This window comes from Macrobrachium rosenbergii, chromosome 55 (assembly GCF_040412425.1).
Source record: "Macrobrachium rosenbergii isolate ZJJX-2024 chromosome 55, ASM4041242v1, whole genome shotgun sequence".
In the NCBI taxonomy this organism is placed as follows: domain Eukaryota; kingdom Metazoa; phylum Arthropoda; class Malacostraca; order Decapoda; family Palaemonidae; genus Macrobrachium; species Macrobrachium rosenbergii.
In genome coordinates, this window is record NC_089795.1 from 86,879,230 (window position 1) to 86,891,729 (window position 12,500).

The 12,500-nt window shown below is 38.0% G+C and overlaps 1 protein-coding gene across 28 annotated transcripts in view; it reads left to right on the forward strand.

Moving 5' to 3' along the window:
- The window catches only part of LOC136835601 (disintegrin and metalloproteinase domain-containing protein 23-like), a 546,464-nt gene that overhangs the window by 249,568 nt on the left and 284,396 nt on the right, over positions 1 to 12,500 (forward strand). The gene's annotated exons all lie outside the window — the stretch shown is intronic.

Genomic DNA, 12,500 nt, shown 5'->3' on the forward strand with positions numbered 1-12,500 from the left:
TGTAAAAGAAAAGTGTTGTGCCGGCTTTGTCTGTCCGTCCGCACTTTTTCTGTCCGCCCTCAGATCTTAAAAGCTACCGAGGCTAGAGGGCTGCAAATTGATATGTTGATCAATCACCCTTCAGTCATCAAACCTACCAAATTGCAGCCCTCTAGCCTCAGTAGTTTTTATCCTATTTAAGGTTAAAGTTAGCCATAATCGTGCTTTTGGCAACGATAGAGGATATGCCACCACCGGGCCGTGGTTAAAGTTTATGGGCCGCGGCTCATACAGCATTATACCGAGACCACCGAAATATAGATCTATTTTCGGTGGCCTTGATTGTGCGAATAATTTACTTGTTTATTATTGTCTTTGTCCCGTTGCTTTACTCTCTTTACTTTGTTTTATCTTGCTTTCGTTGTATATTGTTTGCGTGATTTTTAATAGATAAATTCTTTTTTCCCTATTTATTGTCTGCATGATTTTTAATAAGTTATTTTTTCCCTATTTGTCTACATAATTTTTAATAGATAAATTCTTTTTTCCCTATTTATTTTCGGTCGAGTGTTGTAGTAGTATCATTATATATATATATATATATATATATATATATATATATATATATATATATATATATATATATATATATATATATATATATATATGTATATATATATATATATATATATTATATATATATATATTTATATAATGTATATTTGTATATATTATGTATATATATTATATATATGCGTTTGTGTGTGTATACATGTGTATATATTTATATATGCATATGAAAATTCTCTCTCTCTCTCACATATGTTAGAAAAAGAAACGCTGTTTCAAAGAATCATATTGGGGTGGTTTATGTTAAGAGACTTTTTTGATGATGAAAGAGAATTTCTCACCTAATATCTTCCTCTCTCTCTCTCTCTCTCTCTCTCTCTCTCTCTCTCTCTCTCTCTCTCTCTCTCTCTCTCATATGTTAGAAAAAGAAACGCCGTTTCAAAGAATCATATTGGGGTGGTTTATGTTAAGAGACTTTTTTGATGATGAAAGAGAATTTCTCACCTAATATCTCTCTCTCTCTCTCTCTCTCTCTCTCTCTCTCTCTCTCTCTCTCTCTCTCTCTCTCGCTGTGTCTCTCATGGGAGGCTGATAAATGATTACATGAATTATGTCTTCGTTCAGAACATTAGCATTATCGTTCTCAGCACAAGAAGAAGAAGAAGAAAATAAGAAGAAGAAGAGAATAAGAAGAGAATAAGAAGAAGAGAAGAACAAGAATAGAATACGAAGAAGAGAACAATGAGAAAAAGAACTAGGAAAATGTGTATTGTTTTTAAAAGTTGTTTATAAAGACAATCTAGTAATGGTTTCAAAATGCACTTGACTACAAGATAGTACAGATATTCTAACGGTTCTTAGTATTAAAAAAAAAAAAAAAAGAAATGTGTGTATGCGTGCGTTTTGTCTCCCTCTAATGCCAGAGTTTTGGGAATTCTCTGCCTGCTTCTGTTTTTCCTGAATTACAGCCTTAATTAATTCAAGAGGCAGAAGGTTTATGGCTTAATTCGTGCATAGCCATTTCTTCCTTTTCCAGTTTTCTCTTTTTCATTTTTTCGGGTTTGGGCTGCCACAGAGAGAGAGAGAGAGTGAGGGATACTCTCTCTCTCTCTCTCTCTCTCTCCTCTCTCTCTCTCTCTCTCTCTCTCTCTCTCTCTCTCTCTCTCTCTCTCTCTTTCTATATATATATATATATATATATATATATATATATATATATATATATATATATATATATATATATATATATATATATATATATATATAAATTTATATATATATAGATATATAAAAATATATATATATCAGTGCAGAAACACACAGCTTCTTCTTCTTCTTCTTCTTCTTCTTCTTCTTCTTCTTCTTCTTCTTCTTCTTCTTCTTCTTCTTCTTCTTCTTCCTTTCTGGAACGCTTGAATACAGTAACCTCCCAAGATGAGAGGTTCCCCCTCTCGTGTGTTTTGTATTTTTGCTTTCCCTTTGATTGAATGGGAGTCCTCTCTCCCCTTTGCCCTATTCCCTCTCCCACTCCCTTCCTTTCTTCCCCCTTCCCTCTCCCTCCTTCCTTTCTCCTCCCTTCCCTCTCCCCTCCACCCCCCAAACCACCAGAAACTCCTTTTTCCCATTCGCCTAAAATGGAATCATCCCATCTTCGAGAGACCTAAATTCTGGCCTACTCTCTCTCTCTCTCTCTCTCTCTCTCTCTCTCTCTCTCTCTCTCTCTCTCTCTCTCTCAATTACCATTTTGACCCCTTTTTTGTGGGGGTTGGGCCTTGGATAGGGGAGGGGTTGGGGAGGGGGAAGGGGAAAGGGGAGGGGCACAGTGATTCTTTGACCCTTCCTTATATTCTCTCTCTCTCTCTCTCTCTCTCTCTCTGGGAGTGCTGGATATTATTTATTACTTTGTTTTCATTCGTTTTCGAAGTACTGCCTTAATTTACCATTCTGCCTCTTGTTTTGAATAAAATCATATGTCTCTCTCTCTCTCTCTCTCTCTCTCTCTCTCTCTCTCTCTCTCTCTCTCTCTCTCTCTCTCACACATTTAATATACACACATATATATATACATATATATATATATATATATATATATATATATATATATATATATATATATATATATATATAATATATTATGTATATATATATACATATTTATGTGTGTGTGTGTGTCTGCATGCGTGCATTCCCGTGCATTTTTGCATAAACGGACAGGCGTTTTATCCTCTTGCCGAACCAATCCTTTGATGGAACCATGTATTTGTCACGGCGGATGTAGTAATTCCTCCTAAATCTAATTGAAATTGCAAGTTGGATGTTGTTTGTTGTACAGCCGGTTCATTTGTTCCCGCGCGGTTGTTGTACGTCATAATTTAATCATCTACTTATGTTTTATCTTCTGTGTTTCCTGCGTAGCGTTGCTTTAGGTAGAGAGACGATTTCCCAGTGGTTTAACTTCTTCATGGGTAAACATTACGCCAGCCGACTATTTTTACGTCAGTCTTAACGGTGTAATGTTCGGTCATTTGTTTGGCAAAAAACGGCAATCGTCTATATATATATATATATATATATATATATATATATATATATATATATATATATATATATATATATATATATATATATATATATATATATATATATATTTAAAGTTAAGTGGGTCGAGGGCAAAGGTCACTGTGTCATTTATACTTTAAAAGGCAAATGGATGAACACCGGTTGTAAAAAAAAAAAAAAATACAAAAGCCTCTCGATCAACAGAGTGATTTAGAGTCTTTCTCACTGGCTTTAAACTCCACATAAAAATCAAATCAAACAAACGTAAGTAAGCTCAGCTGAATTGAAGTAAATAAAAACACACTGTGTTTTGGATTTCGTCAATTCACGAAGTAGAAATTGAGTTGTTCGCCCCCCTTCAAAGAACGTCCGAAACCGTTCTGTATCACGGAGATCAGTCTGCGAAAATTGTCAAAATATTGAGAGAGAGAGAGAGAGAGAGAGAGAATATATATATATATAGATCTCCGTCGGGTGTCTGGAGAAGAAAACAGTAAGGGTCAACACGAAGGCGAAACTCATAACAATTCCGCCCTTGCTGACACTACGTTGGAACGAGTCGAGCTGGAAAACTCAATGGGTAGGAAAACCAACACACTTACTTGCTCCAGGAAGAAGGAAAGGAAAGGAAAGAAAGGGAAAGGAAGGTCTCCCTTCTCGCCCTGTCTCCTCCCGAAGACAAGATCTTGGAAAGAGTAAAAACCAGCTCCAGGTTTGTGGACATTGTGCACGCTGCTTGCACACACACACCCATATATATGTGTATGTATATATACATATATATATATACACATACATATATATATATATATATATATATATATATATATATATATATATATATATATATATATACATACATACATACATAGATAGAGAGAGAGAGAGAGAGAGAGAGAGAGAGAGAGAGAGAGAGAGATTGACTTGACTTTAATGAAGGGTATTCTTGTTAAACCATTTCTGCTTATATATAGATGTTTGTTTATATAGTTAACTATATATAGATAGATTGATAGATATATATTATATAGATTGACAGATAGATAGTTACTTTGATAAAGGGTATTCTATGCCAAACTATTTCTGCTTATCTACCTATCTATTTCTTTATTTAACCTTCCGGCGGAAACATTTTTCCTTTTTATCCCATTTTGCTTCTGACCCCTCTTTCCTCTCTTCCCATCTGCCTCTTTTTCCCCCCCCCCCCCCCAAAGCTCCTACCTCCCCTACCCTGGCATCTCAGCATTTTATGTCCTGGTGTGCCTAGTATCAGCAGCCTGGGAGTTGGCACCTATTTGACACCATTCGGATCTTTTTGAAGGGAATCTGGCACTGGCACTTCCCGAAAAGGAACCGGTGGGGGGGAGATGGAGATGGAGAGGGGGGGAAGGGAGGAAAGGGGTCTGGAAATCCTAAAGGAAAGGTTGGGGGGGAATAGGCGTTAGGAGAAGGAGAGGTTGAATTCGCCATTAGGGGTTGTAAAGGGGTTGCTGGAACACAACCTCCCCCCCCCACCGTTAATTTTATGATCTTGTTATTGGTCCAGATGGATCGCGAGATTTGTAGTGTGTGTGATTCTCGTGAATGAGAAGATCCAGAGGATGAATATTCAGGGAAGGAGGAAGTTAAGATTCGGCCCGTTATGACCTAGGTGGCTGCTGTACGACGAGTTTTGTTTTTTCTAATTTTTCTGTTGAAAAAGAAGTTTTGCAATTGAGAATGGATTTTCTTGATTTGTGAATGGAAATGCGAAGTTGTCTTGTTTTATGGGAGTGGAATGATCTCTTGTCTGAATGAAGTGGCTTATTTATGTAAATGAAATTGTCTTGTGTGTGAATGAATTTTCCTCTTGTGTGAATGAAATTGTCTTTTGTGTGAATGAAGTTTTCTTGCGGATTTGTGATTTTGTGGTGGTAAACTTGTCCCTTTTTAGTTTTCTGAAAAGAAAACTATTGTGCCGGTTTTGTCTGTCCGTCTGCACTTTTTCTGTCCGCTCCCAGATCTTAAAAACCACTGAGGCTAGAGGGCTGAGTATTGTGGCATGTTGATCATCCACCCTCCAATCATCAAACATACCAAATTGCAGCCCCTCTAGCCTCAGTAGTTTTGATTTTATTTAAAGGTGAATTTAGCCATAATCGTGCATCTGGCAACGATATAGGACAGGCCACCACAGGGCCATGGTTAAAGTTTCATGGGCCGTGGCTCATAAGCATTATACCGAGACCATTGAAAGATAGGTCTGTTTTCGGTGGCCTTGATTTTACGGTGCTTTTTTTTTTTTTTGTAAACTGATACTTATTTTTTAAGGCGGTATCTCTCAGAATTACGTAACCGGAACAAAGTATCAGAGTTGGTTATGCTTCGAATGGAACGCTCCAAAATAACAGACAGGAGTATACAAATGCCACTCTGTAAACTATCAAAAGGCAGTTTTTAATATGTAATTACCTGTCTCCTGTAGAAAATTCATCTCAAAAATATAATGCAAGTGGATGGGGTCTCAGAAGTTGGTCGTTTTCTCTGACAAACTACATTAATTTTTTCTTTTTGTTACAAAATCATTCATGTTGAAAATGTGGGTTGTAGTATATCTCAAAATTAAGCTTAGTGAAAACGCATACACGTATTTTCCATTAGCTGATAGTTTTGAAACTGTGATACTAACATTATCCTGCTAACATTGTCACTTCCATGATATTTATGGTTTGTGGGAAAATTATATGAAATATATATTCCACACTAACATTTCCGTTTTGCAGTCGCTCCTGTTTCGTTATGACTTCCGTTGCTTTGTTATTTGGTTGGGAATGGTTCGAAATCTAATGTTGTTTGGGTTGGCTGGGAATTTGGGGGTGGGGAATTGTCAAGGGGGCTAACTTTCGACAAAGATCAGGCCTAGACGTGACTGTACAATTCATAAAGTGTTTATAGTGACTGTAGGTACTCTCTCTCTCTCTCTCTCTCTCTCTCTCTCTCTCTCTCTCTCTCTCTCTCTAATGATAGACTTTCTCATCTCTGTCTCTCTCTCTCATAATGATAGACTTTCATACAGTGTTTGTAGTGATTCTCTCTCTCTCTCTCTCTCTCTCTCTCTCTCCTCTCTCTCTCTAATGATAGACTCTCTCTCTCTCTCTCTCTCTCTCTCTCTCTCTCTCTCTCTCATAATGTTAGACTTTCATACAGTGTTTGTAGTGATTCCTCTCTCTCTCTCTCTCTCTCTCTCTCTCTCTCTCTCTCTCTCTCTCTCTAATGTTAGACTTTCATACAGTGTTTGTAGTGATTCTCTCTCTCTCTCTCTCTCTCTCTCTCTCTCTCTCAGTGAAGTTCAAACGAATTTAGGTGTGGTTTATTCTTAGATGGGTAACCGCCTGTAGTAAAAAGGGTACGGGTACCTTAAGTAATGCCTACAGTGCGGTGCACTGTAGGTATTACTTATTGTTCTTTGCAGCGTGCCTTCGTCTCCCTGCTGCAACGTCTTTCGTTTCTTTTACTGTACCTCCTCTCATGTTCTCTTTCTTCCATCTTAGTTTCCACCCTCTCTAACAAGAGATTCATAGTGCAACTGCTTTGAGGTTTTCCTCCTGTTACACCTTTCAAACCTCCTTACTGTCAATTTCCGTTTCAGCGCTGAATGACCTTACAGGTCCCAGCGCTTGGCCTTTGCCATAAATTCTATATTCAGTCCATTTCAAAAAGCCTGATTCATTTCCAAGGAAATACTTCGAGGGGAGAGAGACTCCGACGGGACTAGCGACTCGACGCATTAATAGATTACTCTGCCGAGCAGGACGGGGGTGAGCGGTCAAATAATTGGGGAACTTGGAACCGGGAGACCGGGAGAGAGAGAGAGAGAGAGAGAGAGAGAGAGAGAGAGAGAGAGCTTGTTCACTGCAGCCAAAGTGTTTCATAAGGGGAGCAGCTGGGACGACTCCCACCAGCATTCAGATGTTCTGGATGGTGTCATCATTATGTTCCTCTCTCTCTCTCTCTCTCTCTCTCTCTCTCTCTCCTCTGCAGTCTGCTTTATGGGGGTGAACTAACTCCGTTGTTTGAAAGTATCGTGTGTATTGTTTTTGAGTAGGAACACCTGCTTCTTCTTCTTTGTTAAATGTCAGTAGTGCTGAAGCGGATTTGTAATAAACAGTGATGTTGATTTTCATGCACGTGTAAAATATATATATATATATATATATATATATATATATATATATATATATATATATATATATTTATAATATATATGTATATATATAAATATATTCTATATAAGTAGAAATGCCATAGGATAAAATCCTAACTCCCCGACTCTAGCATTTCAAGAAACATTTTCCACTGAACGCCTTGAAATCTGAACTTTTAAAAATGTGAAATTACGACGTACATTTTATGCCAGGATTTGACCCCTAGTTTGGAAGATTTGAGTTCACCTTCATAAGCTCTACACTACTCGAAGGATGTCATTGGTTTTCACTATAAAATTTTAGTTGAATACTTGATTTTTAGCTCGGCGTTAATTTGATCTTTTCTAAATATTGCTTATTTCCCTTTTAATCCCTTTTTAACTGGTCTGGTGTCGTGGCATGCCATTCAAATGTCGTGGGTTCGCGTCTCCCCCTAGGGCTATGAAAAATCACTGGCTCTGTGCCATGATCAGTTACTGTCGCATGGTGGGATCTGCTGTGGGGGAGTTGAAACCAGCATTCTTTGGAAGCTTGAATTTCAAGTCAGTGGCCCTTGTGGTGGTGGGCTTGTTCCATGTGAATAGGTTTCATCCACTGAAATAATAATAATAATAATAATAATAATAATAATAATAATAATAATAATAATAATAATAATAATAATAATAATAATAATCGCTATATGGCTGAAAGTGCCGCAGTTTCATTACTAATTCATTTTTAGATTTTCAGGTTTTTAGTGGAAACATTAAAACTTGCGAAGGTAATGAGAAAAGATTTGTGATTATTGTCTTAACAAATCAGTATTTTGGATGAATGTGACTTCTAGATGACTTAGCCTACCTACATACGTACGCACATACATACTTAATTATAAAGTATATTTATGCTTGCTGACGTGCATTCATTAGTATTGTTCAAGGAGGCATACAAAGATTCTCTGGAGTAAATGTTTGTCCTTGGCTTCAGTTTCCATATTCATATTTCATTTCTCACCACCAGCATTCTGGCACATAGATATCTTCAAATATACACTCAAGGGGTACAATCCCTCTCGCCAGAATTAGTCTTAGAGTGAATATTACCGAGTAATATTCTCAAAAATCTAATCAGTCGATGTACATATTTCTTCACGTGCCGCTGGCAGCAGGAAACTAGCGGATATTATTGCAACGGTCAAAAAGAAGGACCGATCAAGATTGTTTTAAGGTTAACAGGATGTTAATAGGTAAATATAACGCAAATACGAGCGTATAGCCATTTACGCAATTTAACGCCGATCCAACTTCCGCCGCCGAACCTGTCAATCAAGAGAAGGCAGATGTTTGAATACTTATCAACGGACGTAAATCGGTAATTATCCCGTAAATGCGGTAATTAACGCCTTAGGTATTTGCTCGAGATTAATTAAGGAACATGTGAATTGGCCGTGAAATGGTTTCTTCTCGCAGGATGGAGTATTGACGTCATACTGGCCGTAATGTAATCCTCCGCTGTAATGTAATTCCTGCAAAGACGAGAAGAAATGAAGTCATCTCACCTCAAGCCGCGGAAATGATGAAAGTCTAAATCGGTTTAAAACGGAGCTTGGGGAGCCGAGGGAGAGAGAGAGAGAGAGAGGAGGAGGAGGAGGAGGAGGGGGAGGGAAAGGTGGTTAGGTAGGTAGGTAGGTAGGGGGTGAAGTGCTGGGAGTACCTCCCGCAATTAGTCTTTTATTAACTAAGAGCAACAATTACAGCCGGAATTGCCTCTCCAGTCGCTGTCGGAACACGGGAAGCAGTGGAGGAGGAGGAGGAGGAGGAGGAGGAGGAAGAAGAAACACCGATAACTCAGCACGCGACAGCAGAACGACTCGGAGGGCGCTGATGAATCTCGCGGACAAACGACTCATTACTTTATGAAATGCCCCCTAAAGGATCGGCCTCGCCATGCTGAGGGAAAAATAAACGGGTTGTTGGGGGGGGAAGGGGTAGGTTTGGGGGGCGTCATGCCAGTGAGTTTACGGCCGAGCGTAAAGCGAATCATGATTCCCACCCAGAAATGAATCGCGGACGAGGACGAGGCCCAGCTCTTAATCAGAGCTCTTCGAAGGGGTGCTGAAAAGATTCGTTCGTTCGGCGGATATATATATATATATATATATATATATATATATATATATATATATATATATATATATATATATATATATATATATATATATTATATATATTCGACGAGGCGATAAGCGAGTCTAACGCGGTGGACCTTATCGACTCGGACGCTAGCTAGCATCGCGTTAAACAGGGGAGAAAGCAGTGCTTTTGAACGATCGCTGGTGATAATGGACTAGCACCCCATTCTGCTGGTTTTTTTTTCAGAGAGAGAGAGAGAGAGAGAGAGAGAGAGAGAGAGAGAGAGAGAGAGAGAGGGCAGGGCGCTTTACGGGAGGTGCTTGCGACCCTCGAGGATATAAAGAGTCCCAGAAGATGCTTGCAAGCATCAAGATTGCCGTCATGACTCAGATGTTGAGATGTTGCATTGACTGTAATAATGGCGATAATGGTAACCGCTTCAGGCAGAGAATAAATAAAGCTCATTTTTATTATATTTTCAGTTATATTCGTTTATTCTCGCTTTAATGAGTTTCAGATAGTTATTTACTCCGAAAAGCAGTCTTAGAATTAATGTGTATTTTAATATGAAATTTACTTATAACAGAGACATATATTATTATACGAAATTATCACGAATTGTCGAGAATAAAAAACAAGTAAAAAAAAGTTTCTTGGGCGCAGCCGAGTTTTCTGTACAGCCGCTACAACAGCTAATGAAGGCCACCGAAAATAGATCTATCTTTCGGTGGTTTAGGTATAATGCTGTCTGAGCCGCGGCCCATGAGACTTTAACCACGGCCCAGTGGTGGCCTGGCCTATTTCGTTGCCAGAATCACGATTGTGGCTAACTTTAACCTTAAATAAAATAGAAACTACTGAGGTTAGAGGGCTGCAATTTGGTATGTTTGATGATTGGAGGGTGGATGATCAACATACCAATTTGCAGCCCTCTAGCCTCAGCAGTTTTTAAGATATGAGGGCGGACAGAAAAAGTGCGGACAGCAAAAAGTGCGGACGGACAGACAAAGCCCGCACAATAGTTTTCTTTTACAGAAAACTAACTAACGGTCTGCGTGCAGCTGACTTTAATTCGAAAATAATAATAATAATAATAATAATAATAATGATAATGACATTTCAAGCAACACTCTCACTGCAGAAAGTAACAGCACTTATATAAAGCAAAATGATAGAATAAAAATTCAATGAGATATTTGATGTTTTCCTAAAGTCTTATGATAACAGAAAGTCAGGTAAATTTGTTGAATTATCGCTACGAGGAAATAAATATATGAAGGGAATTCGTCGACTCTCTCTCTCTCTCTCTCTCTCTCTCTCTCTCTCTCTCTCTCTCTCTCTCTCTCTCTCTCTCTCTCTCGTTACGTCAAGTCCTCAATTTTTTGTTATTTTCCAGATACTCAATCACTTCTCTCTCTCTTTCTCTACTTTAAGTCATCTATTTTTTGGTTATCGTCCAGATACTCTCTCTCTCTCTCTCTCTCTCTCTCTCTCTCTCAATTTTTGTTATGTTACAGATACTCATTCTCTCTCTCTCTCTTTTCGTTACTTTAAGTCATCTATTTTTGGTTATCGTCCAGATACAACGCAATCAACGTCGGTTCATCGAGCCTAACTACCGGGGGAAAATAATGGCACAGTGATAGAACAGGAGACAAGAGAGTAATAGAAGAACGATGGAAAAAGAAAAAAAAAATAAAGAAACTACGAAAGGAAGAACGGATAAGTGGGGAAAAGCTTCCTTGAATTGCCGCTTCAGTCATATTACCGAACCTCGAAAGATGAAGGAGTTATATATCTTTTTGTAACTGGTTATTTTATTATTAAGCTTCTGAAGAACAGGTTTGAGTTCTTGCTCAGGATGTTCGTGGTAGCACTGACGATGTTGATGTTTTAGAGCATTCCTTTTACTGTGCCTCCTTTCATATTCTCTTCCGTCTGACTTTCCATCCCCTCTGACAGTTGTTTCTTAGTGAAGCTGCGAGGTTTTCCTCCTGTTACACCTTTCAAACCTTTCTACTGTTGATTTCAGTTTCAGCGCTGAATGACCTCAAAGGTCCCAGCGCTTGGCTTTAGGCCTAAATTCTATATTTTATTCTACAAAATACAGTTCCTGAATGATGTTTGGTCACTGATGTTTGTATCTTCTAAAGGATTAGTTCTCATGAAATTTTTTTATATGGGGTCGCTGATGCATTTCACGCCGCCCCCACAAAAAAAAAACTGACTGATGTTAAGTCACTGATGTTTGTATGTTCTAAAAAGATTAGTTCTCATGAAACTTGGTTTTTTTTTATCCTGGATTCCTAATGTATTTTACGAGACTCACCCCAACTCCACCCCAAAAAAAAAAACTCGAAAAAGGTCAAGTGTTTTTTTTTTCTTCTTCTTTTTTAGCTCGGAATGCATTTCATGGATTAAGCTCCGGGCATCGGAGACCGCCAGAACTTCGAGCGCCAAAACTCGAGTCAATTCGAGTATTCACTTTCGAGTATTCACTTTCAAAAATGGAAAACTTCAATGCTATAACATATATTCAAGACACAACTTCGCCGTAAAGAAGCTCGGAATTTTGACGGAAGAGGCCGGGTGTGGCGTAATGGGAGGTCTCTCTCTCTCTCTCTCTCTCTCTCTCTCTCTCTCTCTTCTTTTATGTAGAGCTGGGTGTTTTTATTTGAATTTATATCGATCTATCTTTCTATCTGTGGGTTAACCTTTTTGTATTATGTATTGGCCATTAGGTACAAGTTTCAGCAGCTGAGAACTGTGATTAGAGTATTAGTGTGTGCAGTATCCATAGCAACGTAATTGGTTCAGATCCTTTTCTTGTTTATCTTGCTAATATATGAATATGCATACATACATACATACATACGTTTTATATATATATAAAAACTTAGATATATTATAGTATATATATATATATATATATATATATATATATATATATATATATATTTTATATATGAATGTCTTTTACTGTAATACAACAGTGTAATATGAAGATAAAAAGGCCCATGAAACTCTATTTGAACGCTGCAACCTTATATGGACCTTTTTATCTTCACACGCACACACACACACATACATACAT